This window comes from Dermacentor albipictus, chromosome 1 (assembly GCF_038994185.2).
Source record: "Dermacentor albipictus isolate Rhodes 1998 colony chromosome 1, USDA_Dalb.pri_finalv2, whole genome shotgun sequence".
NCBI lineage: Eukaryota > Metazoa > Arthropoda > Arachnida > Ixodida > Ixodidae > Dermacentor > Dermacentor albipictus.
In genome coordinates, this window is record NC_091821.1 from 142,631,229 (window position 1) to 142,658,570 (window position 27,342).

The 27,342-nt window shown below is 45.1% G+C and overlaps 1 protein-coding gene and 1 long non-coding RNA gene across 3 annotated transcripts in view; one reads left to right on the top strand and one right to left on the bottom strand.

The window, feature by feature from the left end:
* LOC135900058 (neuropilin and tolloid-like protein 2) overlaps positions 1-27,342 on the top strand; it is a 465,151-nt gene that overhangs the window by 284,665 nt on the left and 153,144 nt on the right. The window lies entirely within an intron of this gene.
* LOC139050412 (uncharacterized) overlaps positions 1-27,342 on the bottom strand; it is a 234,170-nt gene that overhangs the window by 87,871 nt on the left and 118,957 nt on the right. The gene's annotated exons all lie outside the window — the stretch shown is intronic.

The window sequence follows — 27,342 nt, forward strand, 5'->3', positions numbered from 1 at the left end:
CACACACACAAACACACACAGACACACACACACACACACACACACACACATATATATATATATATATATATATATATATATATATATGTGTGTGTGTGTGTGTGTGTGTGTGTGTGTGTGTGTGTGTGTGTGTGTGTGTGTGTACAACAATAAAAGCATTCTTAAATCATAAAAATATACATTTTCTCGTCCATGAGCCAAACTACACGCCGTGACACATAACTTAACCGCAAACACAAATAAAACTGACATGAACTGCTAATTGATCAAAGCAAGCCGCCATGCACGGCATATGGCGATATGGTGCTGCCTTGTGTGAAAAATTCCTATGAAGCCAAGTACAGTAGCTAATCTACAGGAGTTGATGTTTTTCGCCGAGGATGATAACTACCGTGACACACGCATAAGGGGAAAGAAAATTATTAAACTGCCATGTAAAACTGAAAACCACAGGTTTGACGACTGGGTCTGTTACGGATGAAAGCTGAATATGATGTGTTGAGAGAACACAGAAACTATGGTTAAGGATACAAAGAAAGATATTGCGTGCGTAGGCAACAAACCACTGTTTTATGGGAAGAACACGTGCCTCCCTTACAATATTGTGCATTCTTCCCGGTGTATTTGTGGGTGCGAAATTGATCTTATGGCAACAATATTTTCGTCAAATCTGTTAGGTCCACAGCGCCGATAAGTTACACGCACAGTTCCGACTTTTCCTTTTACACCGAGGCTGTACATGGCTAGGGTTCCGTGCATTTTTGTTCTCCGTGAACAAAAACTATCATCATCAATGGCTCACACCCCCGTAAGCATTCATGCTCCCGTAAACAAGCAAAAAAATGCAATGGCTCACAGCCCCTTAAGGCAGAGGCTACAAGCACTCAGCAAAGTGAAGCGAACAGTGCTTAAATTGTTTGTATTCACACATACAACATACAGAAAAACATGTAGAAGACTGTAATCATCAATGGCTCATACCCTCGTGAGCAATGGCTCATACCCTCGGATGCAAACAAAAAATGCAATGACTCATAGTCCCGTAAGGTTCATGGCTACTCAGTTTGCGTGAATTAACTGCGATGACACTACACTCTAAAGAAATCCACACTTATATAAGCGTCCGTCTGCAGTTTTTTTTTTTTTCAGTACACGCTTAACTTAAGCGTCACATTTCTCCACGCTTCCTGATCACGCCTACTAGGAGCGATCAGCAATCCCTCTTCACGCTTAGCAGGCATGATAGGGACCCTTGTTCCCACGCTCATTATGGCGTGACCGTTATGCACGCATAGGTGACGGCGCCCGAGGGAGAAGGGTCCATGGGGTGAGGAGAATTCCCCAGCCCCCGTCGCCTCTTCTCTGCATGGGCGGGAAGCAGCGAAGCAGCACCGGCTCTTGTCGCCTTGGGTCGCTTCTCCGAATTAAGCGAGCTTCGCTCACCAAGCTTTTCGCCGTCCTCCTCCTTAATTTCTGCTTCGCCGACGCAGAGGGTGACGGACAAAGACACTATGGCAGTGGAAGCAGGCCGGCTAAGTAGAAGCTAAATATGCTGCAGAGAGATTGCGCAAGTCGCTCTCGCTGGTGACACTGAAACTAATGCACCAAGAAGGGGCTTGAAGCCCTGGCACATTTCAAAGCTGCCAAGGAACATAAAACGTAAACAAGACCCATCGGTATCTCCTTGCACAAAAGTACGTACGCCCTCTCAGCCGCGCTATGCGGCTCCACGGGTTCGAAGATAGTGAGCCGTGTGCAGGATATGGACGTCAGGACAGCATTTCTGTTATTGAAATGTTCGTGTTATTGCGCTCGTTTTCCGATTGTTGTCCCAAAGTACCTGATGAAATTATTTTTCCCTCGCCTCTTTCTCTAAGAAAGGCGAATATTCTAAGTAGCGAAACAAATATGACACATATATCTTCCTGGGGTAAACCTCTTATTCAAAATATTGATTCCCAGAAGATGGGATACAATGAAACGCTGATGTTTAAAAAGAAAACCTGCACACTTAAAGCATTTTCAGATCGCTGAGAAAGCCTATGTCTTTATTTGAGCTTGATTTAATTGCGCAGCGCTGAGAGCAAATTTTCAAATCTGGTTTGTACGCATGATACTTCTTCGCTTGTTCTGACTTTATAATTGCTTGCAGAAAAATTGGCCCTATGCTGACTGATATGTTATATATTTCATATAACAAAGGCATAGGCACATCACTAGTGCATTATCTAGGGATGTGTCATCACTGATCTCAATGCGTTCCTGCTCACAATCACAGACGAGGAGCATTGTTTCCCCCTAGACAATGCAAGGTTCTATAAGGTCATTTAGCGGTATCTGAAAAAAAAGGGGGGGTCTTTATAAACAGAGTATAATGCTTTAGAGATGAAAACACGTTTATTTCAGTCTAAAAATGGCAACTAATATCCACTTGCTTTTTCACTGCTTCAATACTGATTGCAGGTTCTTCTGACATTCCTGCTACTGAGCGCTCTTGAAATGTTGAAGTTTGGAAGTTTTTAGAAGCAGGCCATAAGGGACAGAGGGTCAACTCAGGACAGCAACGAGTGCATGTTTTGCAAGCCTGGGTCTTAAGCACGCTTCTCAAGCGACGTGTGAAGGCTCAGAAATGTTCAGTATTTTTGATGCGATCACGAGGAACTTTGTCAATCTTACTTCATTTTCATCAATCCTATTTCCAAATTTTAATTCGCTTTCAAAGGCGACCTGAAAAACAAAGGAACAGTGTGCAAAACGCATTTTGGGTGAAACACACAGCTGAAACTGATTTTATTTCATCATGCTTTCCATAAAAATAAAGTATAAACATTCGAAAACCAACGGCAACGCATTCGATGGAACCTTTTGATGTCTAAGAAAAATTGAGCTAAAGAAACGTAGTTATGCGTCATTTCCAACACAATTTAGATTAATATTTCGACAGGAATGACATTCTACGTGCACTTGTCAAGCGTGAAGTCTCACTGCGTGCATAGACAGAGCAAAAGACATTTGCAACAGACAGAGTATATTCATGTTCATTGGGCACAGTCACACTTCCTTTCTTTAAAGCCCAATACGTAAAATATGCGAAGGTGCACATAGATAACATCGTAATTCAGCTCGCACTTCAGGTTGCAAATTAAGTAGCACGTGTGTTTGCAACCTCGCATGCAGCGCTTCTGAAATGCAGGTTACTGTCAGTCGACAAATGGCTGACAAATTTATTAATTTTCAATTTATCGGCAGCGGTGTATACCATGAGTGGCATACCTGACAACTAGACCGATCAGCGGACTCGCCGCCAGCTGAGAAACGTCAGCGACGTCCCGCTTATAGAACCACCGCACTCGTGCAATTTACAGAAAACCAACCGTCGGCCGGCGTGTGGCTCGCCGGGAAGCTTGCAGTGTGTTTGTAGCTTAATTTCCGTTAACGCGTTAAAATGCAGTCGTCGGTGTTCTTCTGTAAATTGCGCTCCAAGATTTATGCTCACTCTTTGTAACGCTTATTGCCTATTTTATTTCATCTTATTTCCTATTGACCCTACGTGGCGAACAGCACACGAGATTACTTGTATCAGGCGTCGCTTCTCGGTACCATCCCTGCCCGAAGCCCACGTTCACCAGAGCAAATACGAGACAAGATAGGCTGGCAGTAGGAAGGTGTTTACTTCGATAAATAACTTTTCTAACCGGCAATATGTCTGCCGAGCATATACGTACACAATGCGGAGCATCTACATTAGGCACTGAATGCTACCGCAGTCACCGCGGTATACAATATGCAAGACTTCAATTCTTTCACTGATCAACGCAGATGGTAATTATGCATGTGCGGAGAGAACGTAGGCTGTAAAAGCGTTTCTGACAGAGGTGTGAAATAATCTTTATCATTATCAGTGGTTGGAAAACCGCGTGTATACCGCGTTTTAAGCGTGTATACCGTATTTGCACGTAAATAACCCAACCACGAATATGATGTGGAGGGAAACTTTTGGAATATGGGGAAAAAATATATACAGGGTACTTTTTTTGCAGCTGCACCAAAATTTTTAAAGATTTCCTATGGCAGATACCACAATTCGAACCCTTGATCTAAATTACTCGATGAGGCGGCCATCACTCCTACGAGACATCAGAATGTTAAATTGATTAATTAACGGTATTACGCTAATAACTTTTAAATATTTACTTTACGCCACATATTTCAAACAACGAATTATAGCTGCTGAGTTCGCACGGCGTAGCCACTTGGAACTAATTGTCTGCACAGGGCCAGTTTCGAGATATTAAATTTCAGTATGCCCGGCGAAATGCATTGGCGTTGCAGTTACTTTTTATGCACTGTTGCAGCACTGTTTTATGCATCGAAGCACAATATTAACACGAACACCAATGAATTTCGACGGGCACTACGAAAATTAATATCTCGGAACTGGTATGTATGTATGTATGTATGTATGTATGTATGTATGTATGTATGTATGTATGTATGTATGTATGTATGTATGTATGTATGTATGTATGTATGTATGTATGTATGTATGTATGTATGTATGTGTAAGTGTGTATGTATGTATGTATGTATGTATGTATGTATGTATGTATGTATGTATGTATGTATGTATGTATGTATGTATGTATGTATGTATAAACAAAAAACGCATTATATTCGCGTCATGAACCACAATATAACCTCGTATTATAATCGTGGGGATTTGGTACTTGATCATAATAACCAGAACAATTAAGGGAAATTTAACAGCCCGGGATTAAAATCTGTCAAAATTTCGATCAAAGAAAATGCTCAGTAGGAGGTTCTCGCTTTCCACAAAAAAGCACCATTAAGGCAAAATTTGCGCCACACATGATACAAGCAGTCACCGTAAATCACGACAAATAACCAGTTAGCCGCCATTTAATAAGAGCAAACCATGACTTATGTTCTCACCAATATATTCCAATCGTCCATAAGTGGAAGTTGAGGGGCCCCACTATATTCACCATCCATATGGAAATGCTGTTCCTGAGGCGTGAGACCCCGGTGGATTTTCTCTCGTAAACTCGCCGAAGTCGCACTCTGTATGCATGCGCCGTGTTGTACGCCAAGAATATCTGTTGAAGTGAATATGGCAATGCATACCAACTCTGACAATTAGAGCGAAAGCTTTGTGCTGCATTGGACGAGCGTCACGGCAGTCTGCCAGAGAATCCGCATCAAAAATGGCCGAGAGCAGTCTTTAAAACACCGCCGTCTTGATCAGCCTCCCAAAGAAAAGTTTCGTATTCTTCGCAGGGCGGTGAGAAGGCGCGAATCGTTGTTCTCCCTCGTCCACGCTCCGTGCAGATCATGTGATATATCCCGGTTCCCCTATTCCAATTTTTATATGCGTGATGCACAGTTGCCGCGCGAGAGCTCCGCTGGATGTTAAGCGTGTGATTTGCGTTTCTCACGCGTACGCGGCTCGCTCAAGCTCGCACAAGACCGAACCATAGCACGCAGTCTTTTCCTCACGCTTACATAAAAAAATTTCACGCTTATTTTTGGTCACGCAGTGCTTGAAACGTCATCCACGCCTCATCTGCATGCGCGCCGCACTTAAACTGACAGTTTAGCGTGAGATTAAGCTTGAAATTTTTTAGAATGTACCCTTGTTGTCGCTGTCGGTGATTTCAATGTAGATGTGTCGGTACCGAAAAGGGAGCGGTTTACACGTTCCGTGTTGCAGACATATCCATTGCGATGTCGTACCAATCCGGCCCAATCGACGACCCAGCGGCGTACGTGCATCGATTTGACATTATCAAAGAATGTGATTGCATTTGCGAGTGAAATAATGACCCCCGCTCAAGACAATAAATAAGTGTGCGAACCTTTCGTCACGATCAGCATCCATCAAGACAATAAATGAGTTCGTACTTGTGTTCAAAATTATGTGTCACCTCTGTATCGTGTGCAAAACAGCCACGCTGTCAACCACCTTCACAGAGTAGAATGGCTCATATTTCTTTAACACTCTAGTATCGTGTTTAACAGCCTGAAGCTACGCAGTGGGCTATAAGAGACGCCATAGTGAGGGACCCGATTTAATTTAGACCACCAGTCGTTCTTTACCGGGCGCCAAAACCACGCTACACAAGCTCTTTTTTACATTCGGTTCTGCTCGATAAGCAGCCGGCAATCGAACCTGCGACCTCATACTCATCAGTTAACGCATAGCCACTGAGATATCGCTGCAGGTAGTTTTGGTTCTAAGCTCATGGCTAGTGTTGAATACTTTGAGCGTTCTTATAGACTTGCGCTCATGAAGGAGCATTAAGGAAGTCGCTTTTTTCCGGCATTCGCTTTGTGGCAAATGTCTGTGAAAGATGGAGGCATCCCTGTTTGTCATTGTCCTCCTTTGTACAAGTCGTGAACCCCTCATGTGAAGTACCGTCTGAGGACCCTTGAGCTTCAAATCAAAAAAAAATAAATACATAAATAAATAAATAAATAAATAATCGGTTCTGAATAGTGTGCGCCGACAAGAGGCGGTTGTGTACAATTCAATTGTATTGCTATGGCCGCCTCTCGCCCTGGCATCGCTCGACCTTGCACACTGGCACGCGTACTCGAGTTCACCTAATGCTCGGTGCGTTCTCTCATCAAATTCTTGGACAATGGGGAGCTTGCTACCCGCAGACTCAGCGAGCGCTGGGACGAATGTATGTGAAAAACAAGTGCGCATTGTTCCTGCTGTCAGGGTAATGGAAAGGAAGCGCCGTGAACAATACGCGGGTTAATGTGACTAATTAAACTAAAAAGGAGCTTCTGACGGCGAGAACTGAAACAGTCCTCGTATCGCGACGGCATGAATCACACGTGCAGAGCAACAGTGGACAAGAACGACGGTTACAAGAGCGACCGTGTATAGCATGCCTGCAGATTACTGTGTACAGTATGGTGTCCACAGCGCGCCTTCATATTTTGTGCACGCAGCAATTAATAGAATGCAGCCCGTGTGTACGGCAGCACTGAGGAACAGAGGAGCTTCTGAGAAGCGTTTAATACTTGCTGAAAATGTGTTAGGGATAGCCAACCAATTAACATGCGCTGAAGGTTTGTGCCATGCACCGATGCTGACGCCTGTGAAATGCAAAAGTAGCGCACCCTTCTGCATACTTGTGACCGGCGCAGCATGGCCTGAGTAGCCTTTGCACCAATAAACCCCAACTAACTAACTAACTAACCATCTTTGAACATCAGGAAATCTTGCGAAAATGCGCAGTTCTCGTGGCCCTATTTATTAACCCTGATATGAGAACAACAGCCTGTCGCCTTTAACAGTGGCGGCTAGTCTTATTTCTTTATATACGAGTCGCGGCATGATGCAGAAACCGCAAAAGAATAAAAGTTACGTTTCAAAAAACTAGTGCTTTGAACAGAACAAAGAGATAAGTAAAGGAAGCTTTGCAATATTAAGCACGAGGCACAATAATAATAAGAAAACAGAAATGACAACCACTGGCAGAGGCAGGAATATCACAATAATTTATTTTCTTTTACCATGGACTTCATATATGTTTACTTTTCCGCGTACGCTTTCGGTCACCGTTTGGGCCAAGGTAGTTAATTGCCTTCAAGACGCCTTTCCTGTTCATGGTCATTTCCTCAACAAATCATGCACAACAAGACGAAATTGTGATGTGTAATGTAGTAAAGGTGAGCAAGAGAATGCCAACTCGCAATGTACCGTATGCGTGGTACCGGAAGAAATCACAAAATTCCTTGGCAAAGCTGGCTTCCCTCAGTGTGTCACTTTTCTGTACACAGCCCCCGTAAAGTAAAATTAAAATTGTTTATTGTATGTATATTTTCCTTAAACGGTGTTTGTGCACTCGTGCAATTATGTAACATGGCGTTTGCTGCGGGCGAGGAAAACAATCTGCGCGACACATCTGTTACCCGTAATGGCGTGCTCAAAGCAAAATAAACGGACGCACCGAATCGCAAAAGAAGAAAAGAAAAAAAACGAAACAACAGAGCAGTTAGTCAGCGCCGCAGGGAGCTTGAAACCTACGAGCACAAATAAGAGCCTCTTTGAAGGTCAGTGAGAGCAACAGACACGGCACACGAAGACACCGACAGACCAAGAATGAATTGGAGCCGCAGTTGCGACAGATGTACGGAACGAGTCCTTGGGGACATGTCTCGGATACAAACGCAGCAAAATAGAAAAGATCTCAACAAAGAAAATGAATACATAGAAATCGGGCTGAACGGCTTGATCATCTAGAATAGTAATTGTCATTAACTGTAATGCAGAAAAGTAATGCACCGCAACGAGGCTACGGTGACAAACGTCGTACAAGTCTATAGGGGCACTTTGCCCTTGCCAGAGATCGGAAAAGCCCCCTAATGTCATTCCCACGGCCCGCGCAGCTAGCGCCTTCACATAACGCGGCTAACAATGAACATAGCGGCACTTTCCGGCCACTCTGCTAGAACAACGAACTAGGATTATCGTGAAACGACCATCATTTTCTAGAGTGGCGTTCTGCAGCTGCCGCTGCGACACGACCAACAAAGACAGCAATAAAACGGCAAACCTACGGCGCGCTGCCTTCTCTATCCGCCCGCTGGAAGGTGCCCCCGATATGGGGTTCTTGATTTACACGTCACCACTGTTATATTGCGCCGCTTTGTTTTCTCCGCGCGTGCTCTGCACAGGGACGATTATCGTCGGTGGAGGCATTGCAGAGCGACCCAGTTCGCAGTTGCCAGTTCACTTGCGCATTACAGGAGGGAGACGACACAATATGGCAGACGCCGAACGAGTCCTTTGAAGGCACGCCATGCGCGAAGCGCCGTAAGTTCCTTCTCTTTCTTTCTGCTTGTTTTCCTTCCGTTCCCCTGCGTGAGCAGCGATGCGTGCTCTCTGGTTACATTGTACAGATTTCTTCCCACACAATTCGAGATCGGAAGCTCAAACGCCTATCGCTGCGTCTCGTTTCGTGTAGTGTAGAACTTTTCTTTTTCTTCTTCTTCTTCTTCTTCTTCTACTTCTTGCTGAGTGTTCATTTTCGCTCTGTCATTTTGCTCCCCTTCATCCCGAAGGATGAAGACTGGAGAAATGGTCTCTTTAGGATTTCGTCTTCCCGTGATAATCAACGGTAAGTGCGCAGTGCGATATTTGTAGATTAATTATAGCGGTTTCACTGTGCACAAAAAGAAGCAATAATAAACAAAATAATCTCCTACACAAGCCACGTTGAAAATTCGGCATGTTTGCGGCTCCAGTCGGTCTACTTCGGCGTTGTAAGCGTTGCGGCGCTGTCTCGCCTCTTCGCTTGAAGACCTCCATGAACAAAACGTGGGACAGGGCTTTAGGCCTTGGAGGGTGATCTCACCAACGGCGTTCTCTCTCCGCGCGCGCGCCTTACTCGAAAATCCACTTCAAACAAAACGGGGCACCATTCCAAAGCAGACAGACAGAATCATCTCGGATGGCAGAAAACCGCGGGAGGGAAAGTTCTTCGGCTGCGTGAAAACTAAACTAGAACTGCGGGCAACAATGTGGAACTCGAGGAGCAAGAATCAAATCGAGGCAAATGTGAATAGTGCGGCGGTGGGGATAGCACGAGGGGAACAGACGAGGAGGTACGCGGGACCTGAAGGGAGAAAACCGGAAGCAGAAACAATCAGAAACGGGGCGCCATATCGAAGATGGATGGGTCTCCGCTCGAGGCTAACAGCGTCCAGAAAATGGGGGCGACAGGGCTATGATCTACTGCAGAACCTAAAAACATACGTCAACCATTCTGGCGTGTATTTCCTATAGCATTCTCGGGCCGTGCTCGCCTTCCAGAATCAGTTGTGGTCCGCTGCTGGTCGTTTCTATGGTCTCCGCGCTTTCTTGCTTTTTTTTTTTCTTTTCTGGATCGTTTTTCCATTTTCCTTTTTTTTTTTCTCCTACTACTCTCAGTGCATCTCTGAGCTTGCTCCGCTCTGTGTGGTTCTCGCTGGTCCGTTCGCCTAGCTCAATACTCGTTTCCACTTTGTTGGCGAAAATAAGATAAAGAGAGACAGAAACGACCTGAAAAATCGAATCTTGTTTCTACATTGCTCTGACTTGGATTTCCGTTTCGTGCCTGCGAACGACTTTAGATTTAATCAAGAAAAGAGACGTGTCAATGGTATGTGTGCTTATACGACATACTATACGCATATCTGTCGACTGTCACTGCAAGAGTGCTCCGATATTACCAATCTGTGGGTTCCGTTAGAATGTGCATAGATAGCCTCACTATCATCACTAGTCTCACTTCATCTCATTAGCATCACCAAAAGAATAGGAATTCTGGGTCCGTAGGAGCGCCCGAAGAAGCGTTCAGCCCGCCCTCTAAATATATTCTTTAAAAAATTTATATTTAGCGCCATTTAGGCAAGGTACAGAAAACATGTGTCACTATACACGACTTCTATATAGATACAACAAGAGCATTAGACGCAAGTCCTACTTGCATGGCTTTGGCAGAGCAGCAGCGAAACTAGTTTGCCTAAATATAGACACCATATAAACAATTCGCTTCAAGGGGAAGTTGCAGCTAAGCCGCTGCGTCGGGCGAGAATGTATCGTGCGTTAATGCGACTTCGTGAAATGCGTGTAAACGGGTGTTCCAAAACTGCCTAGTTGAGCGAGCGATTTTCGGACACTGAGCTCTCGCCGTTCGCATCATGTCTCTGGGGGAGTCAAAGCGACGATTTTTTCAGCTTCAACACCGCGGCGTTTCACAGTCGTGGGCACCTCGCTGCGCAATATCACGCTTGCAGCCGCATAGACGCGTTTACACTTGCTAATAAAAACATTCTTCTTACACTCCATTATACCATTGAGTTGGGCTAAAGGTTGTCGGAGCATGCACCGCAGCGTTACGCAGATGAATTTCGGTCATGATTGCGGGGCTTAAGCATTCCTGAAGACCAAGTCTCTCTCAACATTCTGTCAGAATCAGCAAGAAACTTAAGGAACTGGCACACAGATCAATCAGCGAGAAAGTCTCAAATAAGAATGGTCTGTGAGAGGCACCTTTTGCCGCTGCGTACAGATTTCTCTACGGTTGCCATGGTGTAGCGGGAAGAAAAGATATTCCGACTCGTTGCCCTTTGTGTTTATTCTTTCGCGCTTCATCACATGTATCACATTGCCACGCATTTTTCTTATTCTTGGTTCTTTTAGCACATCGCATTCATTTGCTTCTTCTGCCCCCACTGCACGTGCCTCGTGCGATTACCATCCTGTCCAATAAACATTTATTCAATCCATCAACGTACGCTCTTTTTCGTCGCATTATATTTAACACTGTTGCCTTTTGCAGCTACACGCCTCACCATCCCTGTGCCGTGAAACGTGCGACGGAATTTAGGCCACTGCTGGCACACATTCTAATCGCTGTACTCATTGAGCGTTTTTAACTTTGAATTACTTCGAGACTTCTATCATTTCCTCGATGGTGAAACAGCAAGCTCTGCAAGTACCAGAGCTGACTCTATCAGCTTTCACTGAAGACTCTCGACGTGTCCTAAACATTATCATGAGGCGTGCAGCTTCTGTGTTCGCCTAACTTTAGTTGTGCACTTTTCTTTTTTATTTTGTAAAGAAAGCTTTGTAAGAAAGTGACAGCATTTAGTTATATACGTCATGATTCCACGTCATACGCTTGACTTACGAAAATCGGACCCTTCTTTTCTCCTTCTTCTCTTTTAAAACATAGCGAGGATCTCGACTCCAGCAGCTTTGATGACTTCAGCTAGCATACTACGGTTTACTGGCCAGTCGCTTTCTCTCAAGCTCACGTATCACGTGACGCTTTGCGGCAGAAAGGATGTTCTGCATCCGCTACCAAGGCCGTGAACTGTGGCGCTGGCTAACACTCCCAGGGGTACCGTAAAATGCCGAGAGATGCCCCAGCCCCGAAAGATAACCAAGCCCCGAAAGATAACCCACCCAGGTTTTTGGCACGATTTTCTAGTTCTTCAAAAACACCGATAAATAACCCACCCCTGAAAATACCATTCCCGGCATTTATAATCCTCAAAGAGCCGATAAGCCGGATCCCTCCGATGCTGTTGTTCGCCCTCAGAGTTCGAAAGGTGATTTTTTAAATTGCAATACCAAACACTTTTTTTATTTTTGTAACTTACAAATTGTGAAAATATTTAGCTCGCTCACTATTACGATTCTTGGTTTTCGCGGTGTTCTCGCTCTTTCTTTTTCTTGTTTCCGTTCCGCGTTTTTCGGCGACTGTGCTTGCGGCGTACAAGTTAGGCCTAGCAGCATACTTGGACCGACAGTGCCACTTCTGTGCTCTAGCGCTCGCGTTTGTATCTTATCGGTTTCTAAGATTTCTTATACTATGGATCAGAAGACAGAGAGCTTCATGGGCGGCTCGCTTCGGCGGTCCAGCCTTTCGCTGCGCTGCCAACCACGTCGAACACCGTGCATGAGGAGAGTTCATCGACCTTTTCTTTGTAAGTGACAGCGACTGTTCCTTCGACGGTTTTGACTACGAATCAATTCAGTGCTAATAAACGCGTGTTTATTCTTTGGCTGCTATACATCTTTCAACCTCTTTTTACTGCACCCTGAAAGTTATCCCACCTCATATATTCACTCTATTTTCTCTCGATTTTAGGTGGGCTATCTTTTGGGGTTTCGCAAGATATAGCGCACATAGAATACTCAAGAAAGTAGATAGGAAGCCGGCGCTGCGGTAGCTCAGTTGGAAAGAGCATCGCACGCCTAATTCGAACACTTGGGGTCGTATTTCACCTGCGCCCAGTTGTATTTTCGTCCACTTTCATTTCTCTTTATTAATAAATTCTCCCTTTCAATTAGAACAAGTAATTCACCCTGTGCTTTATTTGGCGTCATTGTATGTTGGCTTCATATGATTCTGACTTACGAAAAATAGGGCCCCTCTGTTCCCCTTCTTGTCATTCATTACATATTCACCTGCATTTCAAATGCAACCCAGCCGCCAAAAGAGCTCATCTCTGCGGACAGACTCGACGATTAAAAAAACAAAAAAAGTCACAGGCCTGCGCGGCACACACAGCACAGTCACAGCGTAAGCTCGAGGAGCGGCGCCACAGGCGCTCTATTTTCGGCAGCACGCACTAGAGGGTCTTGGCGGCGAAATCTCTTTGCGTCGTTCTCCCGAGAACGAACTGAACTGTCCGCCCGACATCGCAAGTGAGCGGCGTCTTGTGCTGCCCTCTGCATAGCGGTCTGCTGAGCCCGGCGTTGACTGGTTGCAGCTTAGCTATACGCTTCGCTTCTTCAGCATCGGTTCGTTCCTTGCGAGTATGTGCCATAACGTGTACCGAAAGGTAAACGTAGGTATCGGGACTACGCGGTGCACATGACAGATCCCTTGGCTTGTGACACGATACGATGAAGATGATGATGATGATTATGATGGTGATGATGAAACTTGGCGAATACAAACAGTCCCCTAGCCTGCTTGATTTAACCAGGTATGCCGTACATGTTTTCTATTCTAGCATTTCTATACGTCTCCTTAATCTCCGTTTTCTTCCTCAAAACAATCCAACCATTTCTTGGTCAGTTCCCCATAATGAGTAGGAGCCTGACGATAGCTGCGACAGACATCGGCGGCGGCGGGGGACAACATCGTCAACGGAAACGGCTATTGCAATGAGCCCATGACAGCTTACGCTGTTAAAAAGATGCGAGACCGAATTGGCAAAGCTTTTCGTTCGTAAGAGCTGTTTGCCCATTGGCTGACCACTTTTGCTAATACGTCCGCCCTCGCAAGTGGCTAGCACGTGCCCTTACGAAGCCCTTTAGCGTAAGAATTTTCGTATGAACACAGGTCCAGGTCTTTCTGCAAGAATGGAACGAGCTATGTGCGGCCGAACCTCGAGATCAAGAGATCATCTTCCATGTACTGTGCGCCACCCACTAAGTACGAATCGATATTGACTCGCCCAGCTTTATGCTCTTCTTGTCCTTTCTTATCTTGAATTTATGAAATATAGCACCGATAAAATGGCAGGACGTTTTGATGATGTCGCGCGAGACAGCTTAAATGGGTGTTTTTGGGTCCATTCTGATATGACAAATGTGCGTGTAGAATAATTAGCTTGGCAAAATCCGTCGGCCTACAATATGTAACAGCGGTATTTGAAATATATCTGGCATAATGCCACCTCTTCTGCTGCAAACATAAACAATGTCCATTCTTCTAATGATTTCTTCCAAGTAAAAGCTCTATCTTCTGGACTATACAAATCGTCATGAAGGGTAAGAGATAACAGCGCTCAAAAATTCATGTTTTGGTAGCAAATATATGTGTATAGACCACCGTAATAATGCTAGCCCTATCTCTCTCATTGAGTGCAATCGCTTGAAGTTGTCCCCCATCTTGCACTAAAACACAGGAAAATGTCGCATCTCTAATGCGTGTGAAGAAGAAGACGCGTCTCGCGGCACAGCCGCATCGCCAACGCGCGGCTCGGCTCGCGCTGTTGATTGCTGGCGTCTTTTTGGACAGTGCTTCGGGCTGTCTCGCCGTTGCCGGTCTGTGCCTTTGCATAAGGAGCCGCAAATACACCTCTTCTCATGTGTTAAGAACAGGAAATGAACGATAACGTACGTTACACAATTACTAGAAACCTCTACCTTGCTCGAGCGATGCCCAAGCATACTCGGAGGCTTTTAGTTGTTCATCCCTGAAGGCGTTCCTCAGACAAGCAAGAAAGGCCACGCATACTCATGAAGAATATGCTATTTCTTGTTTTATAAGTGCGTTACGCATACATTCAGCGTTAATGAAATCGACACCTCCCGTTGCAGTGCATGCGACGCTGCGAATAACGTTTATTGTTGAGTTCACTGGTTCTTCAAGTACATTAATGTGAGAAGTTCAAGAGAATTTCCTGACATGACACCACGAAATTTGTCTCATCATAAGAAGCCAAAAATAAAGACACCAGGGAAAGCATAGGGGAAATTACTAGCACTTATTAAATGAATTAAAGAAATCATAAATAAATGGAAATGAAAGTGAATGAAAAACAACTGGCCTCAGGTGCCACACGAACCCACGTCTTCGCATTATGCGTGCGATGCTCGTGACATGTGACTCCTGCGGCAGAAAGGATGCTCCACATCAGCAGTCAAGGCCTTGAGTGGTGGCGTTGGCTAAGACAGACAGGTTTAATTCTATCAGATAAACATAAATACATCGGAAAGTGGATGGGAAAACGGCGCCGCGGTCGCTCAATTGGTAAGAGGATCGCACGCGTAATGCGAACACGCGGGTTCGTGCACCACGGGCGGCCAGTAGTTTTTTCATCCAGTTTAATTTCCATGATTTTATCATTTATTTATTTCACCTAATAGCTACAAGTAATTTCCCCTATGCTGTCCTTGGTGTCTTTGTTTGTTGGCTCCTTATGATATGACTAATAAATTTGGGTCCCTCGGTTTCTTTTCTTCTCGTTTACGAAGTTTGTTGTGTTTTACCCTGTGCAAAGGATGTCCAGAGTGCGAGAACGTGTCATATCAGATTCTTCTAAGAACTTGTCCACCATGTGTATGCCTTTCTGTAACGCTGACTGAGCAAGACTGGCTAATCTACCAGAAACATAAAGACCACGTACGTTATATAGCGAATTCTGTAGTACAGGTGGTAGTCACCGTGTTAAGTGCAGCATGAAAATTTATAATAATACTGCCCTGTGGATCTCATCCGTTGTGATTATGGTAACATCTATTTTTTTTCGCTCGTTTGGATACATAGTGTTCTGTCATTTAAGAAAATTAGAAATCCACCGTTCAGCCCTTCCGGAAATTTCTAGTTTTAATAACAAACAAGACAAGCGGTTCACAGAAAGATGGAGACTTGAAGTGACCAACAACCAGGCAAGCAAGAAGACTGAAAGACTCAGGTTGGAAGCCTGAGGGCAACCAGCTTGATAGTTACGTTGTTCGCTCTTGCTGACCAGTTTAACGCGCCACGCAATACATGAACCTATGGCTCACAGGTCTTGTAATGCATAAAAACACCACCAATGTCGACTTTGCCCTCACTCGTTCGTCTTCAGTGTAGAATGTGTAGGTAATTATGTTTCATATTGCATCCATGGTGCATCCCCGCTTTCGAGATTATGTCATATGGTTGGCAACTGCTTTTGTGTGATCACGCCAGACTTGCAGTCTTCTGTGGATCATTTTCATTTGCTTACGCAAACAACTCATGAGAAATGCAGATTTTTGGGCTAGTTAGTTCGTTGCATTAACTGAGGCCATAGCGCTGAACTCACACGGACAATAAAGACGATGGCACGTGCGATAACTATTAAAGCTCGCCAGACTTATAGGAAACTCAAGAGAGAAGTTTTACGAGGCATCCATATATATAGCACAAAAGCTGTTTTTGAATGTCAATGACACACCTTTTAACCATGCGTCATTACATAACTGTAACAATGTCAATCTGACAGTCTCATTTGTAAACAAGATTGATTGTTTAATCGATTAAATCGACACGCACAAAAACGAAGAAGAAAATATGACACTTACTCCAGCATAAATAAACTTCCTGAGGTGTCATTCTACACGTAAATTAGGGGTTATAGGTGCAAATTATGCAGTATGAATATAAACTACATTAAATCAACATACACGCATATGGCTACAAAAGTAAATGTTCTGCCTTTTAACTATTACATCGATGGTAATTTGTTAGTTCGTGCTAACCAGTTTAAATATTTAGGTGTTACAGTCACGCATAATCTGACATGACATACGCACATAGAAATAGTGTGATCGAAGGCGAACCAGAGACTAGGTTTCTTAAGGCAAAAACTAGATCAAGCTTCGCGAGATGTAAAGCTGATAGCTTATAAAACATTTGTTAGGCCTGTACTTGGGTGTACCTCAGTCATCTGGAGCCCTCATCAGAATGCAATGACTACAAGCTTAGAAAAAGTTCAACGTCGTGCCGTGCGCTTCATATGTGCAAAGTACCGCCGTTTAGATTTCGTCACACAGATGTTGCAGTCTTGTGAACTGGAAACACTAGAAACACGACGGCAAAAAAATCGGCTCAAGAAGTTTTTTAGGATACCACATTGACATTTAAAAATTAACAAAGATGAGTACGTGCAGCTTCCAGGGAAATGAAGCAGTCATGTTAATCACCAATATGTCTTACGACTATACTTTGCTCACAGTGATGTGTTCCGCTATTCTTTCTTTCCCTGCCGCGATTTGACTTTGGAACGCGATACCAAGCTTTTTGGCAAATGCCAGTGATGTTTGTGAATTTGAAAAATCGTTAAACATGACGTTTTTAAAAATTTCGCTGCCACTTGATGCAGCTGTATATATGGTTTGTCTGTATTTAAAACCCTCCCTTTAAGAACCGTCAGGAGAGGGTGGACAGTATGAATTAAGTAAAAATAAAAATAATAAATAAAATATCGACGCTACGTACACTTTATTGCTATCGCCGCCTGTTAAAAGGGCATCTTGTGTTCTTTGAAAGGGGGGGAGTAGGGGGGGTCGCACTACCACTCAAATACCCCACTATTAGCATTCGGTCCACATACCTTTCTCCTCCTACTCTCGTAGCTGGGGTACTGAAAAACGAAAGAGCGATGAAAAAGCATTCTCGAAGTTTCCTAATCTCTATCTACTTTGGTGCTGCATTAAGGCGAATGTGGCTTATACGCGGTCGTTACAGCATGTCTGCCACGGTGCATTGTCGGTCCCACTCAACACGTGCATGCTCTAGCCGTTCTTTCTCTCTTTCTCTTCTTTCTTTCTTTCGTTTCTTTTTTCTTTCTTTCCTGCAGCAGAGCAAGCTCAACTGCACCGCTGACAGTACCGCGCAATGGAAAGTTTTACTTGCCTTATTTGCGAAACCTCCCGGTTTCGCAAAGGCTGTACATTGTTCAGTAAAACGGCCAGAAGCGTGTCATTTGTAGTCGGATCAAGCGCGTCGGCACTCAGACGGTACATCACAAAGGAAAACATCCTTTGATAAGGATTCGGTAACCACAAACCCCGGCTCAGTCCATTGCGAAGCGTACTCCCCTCCAGGCAACTCCGCCTCGTCAGGAGTTTCTTCGAAGAAATGTGGTCCAGCTGCTTACAAATGCGCTTCTGTAGACGGTATCGAGGTAAGTAAACGTGACAGGCCCTATGTGTTCACTGAAGAGCAGAAAATCAGACAGTGATCCGTACCTTCGGGTGCTTTATATAAATAATTATTTACTGTGCCATTTATTATTATTTCTTTTTTTGGTTCACAGCACTAAAAATACCGAGAAAATATATGTGCAGAAAGGTAGCAAGATTAGCCTCCCTACGCTTTCCTCTTTGAGCACTTACCTCTCTCCCTACCTCTCTCTCAAGGCGATGAAATAAATTATGTAGCTAATGGCAAGGCAAGAATAGATAAATGTGCTTTTCCCACAAACCTCTCCTTCGTTCCGCTCCATCCCTTTGCGTTGGTTTCCTTGGAGATCACACTGTCACAAAAAGGAGGCAACCTTGCGTGAACTCGCTTCTGTGAGGTACCATCACATAAGCTTAAGCCAAAAGCGGCAAGTGTGGCGATGGAAAAGAAAGAGAAAAAAATCTGCCCACTACACAATGCACACGCAGAATAATACGGAGAAATTCGAAAAGTGACCAGGAGAATACGTGTCCTAACGTATTGTACGCAGAAAGTTAGCGGCAGCTACGAGAGAACGCGGCCATGTGTCTGCCACCGCAATGACCGGAACCGAGCATGTACACCCTCGTCCAGTATGAAACACCTCATCTGTGTTCGAACCGCGATTCCTGCAAACGTGCAAGTCAGAGCCTCACTCACTGCTATTTTTTATGTTGTTCTTCTGTGGAAGAAACCTGCTCAAGAAATTATTTCTTACTACAAGCATGCACACGAAAACATTAGCCGCTTTGAACACACATCCGGTGTTTGTTTTTTTTTATATTGGACGAAGGTGTACGCCATGAAAAGCTGAGTGGCCGAGTTCATCGTTCAACAGGGAATCGGAAAGTATTGCCTCTCAGAAGCAACCTTCTTCCATCAGGGTGAGAAGGTTCACGACTGTGCAGCGCCTCACCAAGGTAAATCCGGAGCAAGTGGATGGAAGGAGAGGAGCATAAAACAAGGCTATTCAGTGACGCATGTATACATTTTCTCATTGAGCGGCATTTGTTATTGCATATTTTTAGCTGTCACGAACTATAGAAGATGTTTGCCTAACTGGCGGCCTGGTGTAGATGACAGTCTGGAGGAGCATGTCAGGTCGCCAGTGAAGCAAATATTTCCAGCATCTCATTGATGTATATGTCTCCTTCTATCTCTTTCACACACACAGACGAAGTAAATGAGCCGGTGGTTAAATCTGACGTATTCAGAAAGGTGACTGTAAAGCTTCTTAGACTTCCATGTTGGAGATCACATGGGAATGGACAATAAATACATCAGAGGCATGCGAATATACTGCAGATTCTGCGCATATAAATTAGCGCACTTTGTTCAGAATAATGGCGGTGTTTAGTGAGGGTAGCAGCGCTTGCCAACCTCATTGCACCACATTGTCAATCAGGGCACCACAGTCTTTTACACATGTACGAGACCTAGAAGTAAGGGTCAGAGGCTTTAGTGTGGCTTAAATATGAGCGGATGTATTAGATGCATGTCCCTTGTCCCACCTACTTTTTTTTTCTGTCCTAGTTCAGAAAACCTGGGGTGCTATAACGTAAAGCTATTCTAGTCTTTTTCTAATAAATTTCTTGTGTTAGATCTCCTCTATCGGTCAAACATTTTGGGGGCCACGCAAACTTCGCCTGTCTGTCCCTGGGCGTCATCAAAAGCGCGAAAACTGCGCATCTTGAAATGACGTGTACACAATGATTATGCATGATTAGGCCAAACAAAGGAAAAAAGAAATTAGATTTTACGCCTATGTCATTGTTGGCCTTCCCAAATTAGTCAAAATGTTTTCGGGCCACGCTTACTTCGCCTGTCTGTTCAGCGACGTCACAAAACCGCGCAAACTGACCACGTCAAAGTGGCACGTACTCAGTAAAGATGCATTATTATTCCGAATAATACTGAATTGTTTTTTATTAGTCGGAGACTGGGGGTCCCGTTCCGAAAGGAATAGAAGCTCGCTTTCCAACGATAGTTCCGGCACTGACTACTGGGAGCTGCCGGTGAGAATTGATTTCTTCGCATATAATAAAATGTTTGCGTCGCAGTACAACTCTGTTGAGCCTTTCCGGCACGTATACGACATCGCTCTGACAAATCTTCTTCACTGAGCATCGGCTTTGGCGGAATTTTTAACTTGTTGCACGCCATCGCAATCGTCGATTAGCCCCTTCCTCCCCTTCCCCGGCTAAGCAAGGGGAGGCAGACCAATTGTAGACGTCAGCACCACCCTCCTCATCCGGTTGTCTACTTTCACTGCGCTAGCTTGGCCCCACGGAAACCCTCTCCTCTTCTGCGCGCTACTCGCGTATCGTCAGCCAATTAGATAAGGAAAACTTGTCACGTTAGGCAAGGCTTTGAAACCAAACAAAAGTCACCTCATATGAATGAGGAGAGCGTTGATTAGTCTGTTGAAACAAGCTTGCGAGTCAATGCCCGCGCTTGCGCCGGCATACAGATAAATTTCACGTCGGAAGGTTGAATAAAATCCAAATGAAATAAGCTTACGTTATAGCCGCCCCAGGGTGTAGCAGCACTGCGGCAGCTCCTTTCTTTCTTTTTCTTTTTTGTCACAAATTTGCGCTTCTGCTTTGCACTTTAACAGTATCTCATCTGCTCTTTAGTTATTCCCCTCCTGTTACATCTCTTCTGTATGTTTTATTTATTGTTTCTCGTTTTCTCATTCATATTTCTGTAGCAAGAGTCGAGGAAGGCTATTGAGCTCGCGTAAGGCTCATACAAAGCTCATCAACGTCAGGATAAATTGGCCAACTATTCCAGCTTCCTTCGCTGCATACATCAAAAACTATACCAGAGCAGGTTTCAACGCTAGTTACTATGTGAAGAGTGCAACCTAAAGGCACGCGTACAAAGTTCGCTGCTGCGACAGTGCAGCTGCTGTAATAAACACCGCGAAGCCTGAGTAGAGAGCGCATCAGTCGGACAGCAATGTACCTGAAGTGCCGAGGTCGTTGGTACTTTTTACCCACCTGCGGTTCTCTGTCTTTCACCTACTTTCGTTTCAGCCTTTACTATACTTCGAAACTGCGCATGCTAAAAAACTAGGCTATTCTCCTTCCACCGTTCCTCGCCTTGCCCACTCTCGCTTTCCTAACCAGGGCTAGTATTCACAAAAATTCTCTTTTGTAAGTCATGCTTACGATTGGCCACTGCCATAGCGATGATTTTGTTTTCTTGTCGATTGGTGTGATGAGTGGCGAAAGTCCATGCGTCGGCCAATCGGGAAGGGCTCCCACGTAAGAGAACTTTTGTGAACACGAGTCTAGAGTATTGACTCTCCAACTTTTACTCATACCAATCGTCCATATTTCCGGAACACAGAAGGCCAGTAGGGCAAGCACGGGACCAAGGAAAGCAGTCCCGTGTGGCAAAAGTTGCAGTGCCCGGCCGCTATCTTGAAGTGTCGTTCGTCTGACAGCTAGGAGGCGTGTGCCAAGCGCGCTTGCGCGAGACAGGAATTAAGATGCACGACTCATTGGCGGGCGCCGGCTAATTTGATCGGTCAATAAGAAACGTCAGCTACTCGCTCACCCGGAGGGCATTGCGTGGAAGAAGGTGGTGGTGTAGTTTTCCGTTACGCATTTGCCTGTGATGTGTAGTGTGTTGTGCTGTGATATCGTTTCTCGCCCGTTTTCCCCGTAGCACTTCCACACGTGTAAATGTCGTTGTGGGTAGCACATGGCCTCCGGCATCAGCCCCGCGGTGACGGGAACTGATGCGCCAGAACCGGTCAGGACTTCTGCAACTTTCCACAGCTGGCGCCCAAAGTTATGCCCGAGTTACCCCTTCGCCTGCGACACACACCCTCTGCTCGCGTGCCAGAATCACCGAGAAAGTTGTCGCTGGCGGACGTTACAGCCAGGCTAAAATCACAAGCAAAATGGGAAACGCTGGTGCCAAAACAGAAAACGTCTACATTCAGCGCACAGTGAAAGCCGTCTCGGCAAAATTCCAGGCGGAGCTTGACAGTCACCCGGCAAACAACAAACATGAAGACGGGAAAGTCGCGTTTCTCTAGAGATCTAAAGAGATGCAGCAAGCAATAAAGATACCATAGTACGCGTAGAGGCCGCCGAAACATCAAGAGAGAAATTCCATGTCGCCTAGGAACAAGACTGTCAAGAACACTGTCAAGGCGTTAGACAGTTTACAATATAAAACGCCACTTTTTGGTTCCATGATGCGGAGGATGCTAAAGCGTAGATTCATCCGTCTTGTGACCCGTGCCGCTTGCCCAGCGTAGAGGAGTAGTGATAAACAAGCATCGAGCAGGACGCGACGTGGCGTAAAATGGAAGCCAGTCACACTCGACGATAGCCAATGGTCACAAAGTTCCGCACGGAGCATTCATTACTACTGTGGGCGGCTCGAGTGGCGTCAATGCACGGCTTCGAAACAATAGAGAAGAGAGCAAAAGTACAAAACTCACGTTTTCTCTCTCTCATTCAAGCCTGAATGTTTATTGCTCTCTGCGAGACCACCTAAAATGATCTCGTTCCCACGCACCAGACCATGCCCTAATGGCGCTTCCTATTGGGCAAACAAGCGCACTCATAACTGCTTGAAAACTACTCTTAACAAATCAGTCCTAGTATCGGTCGCACCACTAAAATGGGTACGCTTGTCAGCAGGGCAGTTTTTGAATAGTCCTTGGTGCTCCGGTTCGCCTGAAAGAAAACATCACATGTCGGTGGTTCTTTGCGAAGGTCGTGCGATGTAGTCTTCATGGCGTATGGATAGAAATATTTGATGAATTTTCGTTTTGGACACAAGAAATTCACCGACGATTACGATACTCCCTAATGCGAAATTTGAGCGCAGCTTTATTCGTGTTTTCATTTCGCGATATATTGGCTGGCACGTTGCAAACGGAGCGAGGTGTGACACGACTGCCTCACTAATCGTGAGATCACGACAGGTAGCGCATGGGTGACGTGTGGGCGCGATTCGAAGCAGACGCGGCAGAGAGACCTTCGCTCATGCAGTGCTTTGTTTCCATATATGGTATCGTGCGACGCGCTCGCCGCGTGCCATCGGTGAACAGACGACGGAGCTTTAGACGGCGCTTGCCTCTGGCGCCATCTGGTAGCGGTCGTCGCAAGTCTTGCGCGGCACTACGCTTTGCTACGCTCCGCATTCGCTTCCATCTTTCGCTCTGCTCATTCGCTCAGTTACGGCGAGGGACAACGGTGACACTCGCTGCACGAACGGATGCCTAAGAACTGCGCTCTAAAAAGTAGAGTTTGTTGAAAGCTACAGTCCTAAATTCGCGGCTCTGCGGAAGTCGTTCGCTATTATCCAGGTCTTGCCCAACATGTACTGGACGTGCCTGTAAGCCTGTAGGCACGTACTGCATGTTTCTGCCTAATGCCAGTAAGTGCTTTTAAAAGCTTTCATGCTCTTTTTTTACTAAATAAATCTAGTGATACTACATTGCAGTTACATGACTCGAATGGGAATGACTACATGCAGGCAAAAAGTATTCTTATGAAACGGACGTAGTCGCTCGAAGGTTTGAAGTATGTAGGCTTAGAGAAGCAAATAAAAGACGCTTTATCATGAACCACGCTGTAACTGTGTGTCCTGTTAAAGTACCACGTGATCTACTCAAACACGCAAACATCCGCATGAACAAAACAAATTGGCGAAGCCCAACAGTATAGGGAAATGTAACAGATATCACTGGTAATTTATCCTTACTTAAGCACGGAATGCTGGAGAAATAAAAATGCCTTTGGACTTGTAAAAATACCGCCACCGTCGAAGAAACTGAACTGTATAATGCACGATGGAGAGAGAACATATTGGGTAGGGTTTTCAAGCCACTTTTCCAAAAAGTAGACGAAAACCATTCGAGCAAACTAAAACAGTGACAGCTTCTTTTCCCCCACTTTTACCCCAGTCTCCAATCTGTTATGGCTCGTCTGTATATTTGCTCACTGCGGTCAGATGAGAACGGTGCGGGAGCAGTAGAGGAAACTGTGTGGCCGATCTCGGCTTTGCACTTGAGAGCGTGAAAATGGCTACTCCTGACGTCTGGCCCCGAAGAACGAGGATCGGAGCACGGCATTGGGGACATAAGCTTCGCGACTGTGGGCGGGCGCGCACTGGAAGGGAACACGGTGCATATGATCCTGCCACGTCCGCTGGTCACCGAGCCCCAGAATCAATATCTAAAACCGGCTATGCCTCGAAGGAAAGAAAAAAACAGGATGGGACTTCCATTGGGGTGCAAAATAAGATTGAAAACGAAAGCAATAACAAGACGAAAAGGCGAAGCTGCCCACAACGGCAAACGGAAATATAAAGCACTGTGAGCGAAGAAGAATGGTGACCAAAAAGAAAAAAAAAATAAGCTGTGGCAGGAACTCGGAACGACGCGTCTCTGCCTAGCGTCAAATCAATTGCGAGCGTTTTGAAAATCTCTCTCTCCCCACCCTCTTCCCTTCTCCGAAAGCAAACGGATGAGAGAGAGAGAGAGACATAAGAAAGTAAGCGAAGAACCCTCCTGCAGGACTTCTGGCGTAGCGGTTTCTCCCGAAGGGTTTCACGTACACGGCTGCAGCGGTGGCTACACTGCTTGCACCGTTTCTGTCACTTTTTTTCTTCTCCTCCTTTTGTTCTCTACAGCGTCCCCAAGAGGCACTGGCGGCATCGCGAGGGAAGTGTACGTGACTGTTCGTTACTCGGCGAGATATTCCTTGTCGAGCCAGTCTCGTTTGATCTCTGTTGACGCGCAGTTCCAGCCCAAACTCACCCAGGCGTAAGGTTGCACATTCTTTTCAGATGCAACAATTATTCTCTCTGCTTCAAAAGCAGCAAAAAAAAAAGAAAGCTTGTTGCGCAAGGACAAAATATATATTACGCAATCTCACCATGGCTGTGTTCCTGAGAAGGTAGATATCAAAACTGACGGCAAACAGTGAACAGTTTTTTCTTATCTAGGCAAAGTGAGAAATAATCGCGAGTGACGGAGCAATTCGTACTCACCTCAGTTGCAGTAGGCGGATAGATACTTCTGTTAATTGAACAAAATATCTGCTATCAAGACTAGCAGGCGAAGTGTACAAGAACATGCCTACTTCACTACTTCTGCTGTCAGATTTCGTAGAAATATTGCGCTCGCGCTGGTACAGTCTAACAAGTTTAATGCAGCTACTATTGCAAATTATAAATGTAAGAGTGTTGTGAAAAAATGACCAAATGGCATAACACCACCAACAACAAGCCAGTTGCGAGAACATGTGACTTTATCATCTTCTGTCCTCCAGTCTGGCGTCTCTGTTGCACTGGAAGACTGAATGCCATTCATTTAAAATGACGTTTGTCTTCAATATCATTACATAAAAATAACATTTGTAGTAGAATGGATATTCGGGGAGCTTGTGTTACAGAGGTGAGCTGAGTAGTTACTCTCTACAAAATAACAACAGCGTAACGTGCCATGACATCAGCGCCGTTGCACAACGGGCCAGCGTTTCAACAGCGCGGTACCTCACGGTCACCGTATAGTCGTGCACGGCGGCAGGAGAACAAATGCTTTTTGAGACCCCCTTTTTTTTCGGCAGCTGTGTGACGCGGGTTAACTATCCATTATTTCGTGAAAAAGAAAAGATCAGTCACGCGTGTGAGTTACAGCACGAGATAATGAGTGGCTGCTCCTTTCTTCTGTCCGTTGCATGGACACGAAAAAGACTCAGTGTGCAAGTTTCCTGCGAGACCCGCGAGGAAAGAAAGTTGGAGGCCCAGGTGAAATGGGACCTCTATAAAACGTACTTACTGCGCGTTTACCCACGCTGGTTAAGTTAGTCGGATTGACGGTAAAACTGTGGCCGCTGTGAACCTGGAGTGACTTGAGTAAAGTTCGCGCGTGAGGTGTCTGTATAATAACAACCATGCGGACATTCAAGCCGCGCTTGCAGCGTCAGAGTCATGACCCTGATACGTCCAACATCACGACCGACTGCCATTTGCTTTTACAAGCAATTTAGGCGGAATAATTTTTTTTTTAATTCGGGCCCCATGTAAGGGCCCTATAACGCAAAACTATTCCACTGTGTTTTTATTCCAACCTCCCGAGGTAAAATTTGCGTGACCATGGACGCGAGCATCGGGCGGTAGCCCGCAGCGTATTTTGAAGAGTCCAATCAAAAGCTCTCTTTGTTTATAGGAGGTCATTTTTCTTTCATTTCAAAGCGAATAGCATTGCCTACCTTGACAGGTTTTTCTTATCTAAGTGCCTGACAAGAGGCAAGGAGCACTCATGAGTGGAGAGGGTTTCGGCGGGGCCAAGCTAGCTCAGTGAACGTAGACAACCGTATCAGGAGCGTATTGCCGGCATCTGCGATCGGCCTGCTTCATTTTGCGGATCTTGCAGTGGCTGGTCAAAAATCACGGTGGCGTGCAACGGAAGGTTAAAAAATGCCGCTGTATACGTGCCGAAAGGACTCGATAACCTTATACTTCCACCAAAACAAAAATATTGTGCGCAAATAAATGGGTCGCTGGCTATCCAGAAGACAAAAACAGTTTTGTTCGGCATATTAATGCATCTTTAATATGTATACGTCATCTTTGACGAGGTGAGTCTTCGCGGTTCGGTGACGGGGTGTGACAGACATGCAAAACGGGCGCAGGCCGAAAACTGTTGACCAATAGCGGAGGGCTAATGTTTAAAAAGGTGTGAAATCAGAAATAATTATTTCTGTTTCGTTCGGACTAATCATACATAATCAGTGTGTACACGTCATATGAGATCGGGAGCTCTCGCGATTTTGGTGACATCGCATGAAAGACAAGGGAAGTGAGAGTCACCGGAGAATATTTTGAACAATCGGGAAGGGCTGATTGCAGAATTGGAATAGAAACAGTCTGGCATGGCTTTACGTTACAGCCCCACAGTCTTAAACAAAAATTCCATAATTACATGAAACTTGTTGCACTCAAAGGCGTAAGCAAAAACGGAGCAATCAGTAGTCGAAGAATGTTGTGCTAAGCCCTAAAAGATATTTTAATTTATTTTAAAGAAATAAATTCCCTTTCAATTTCAAAGCTAGAACCACAACCTTGTAAG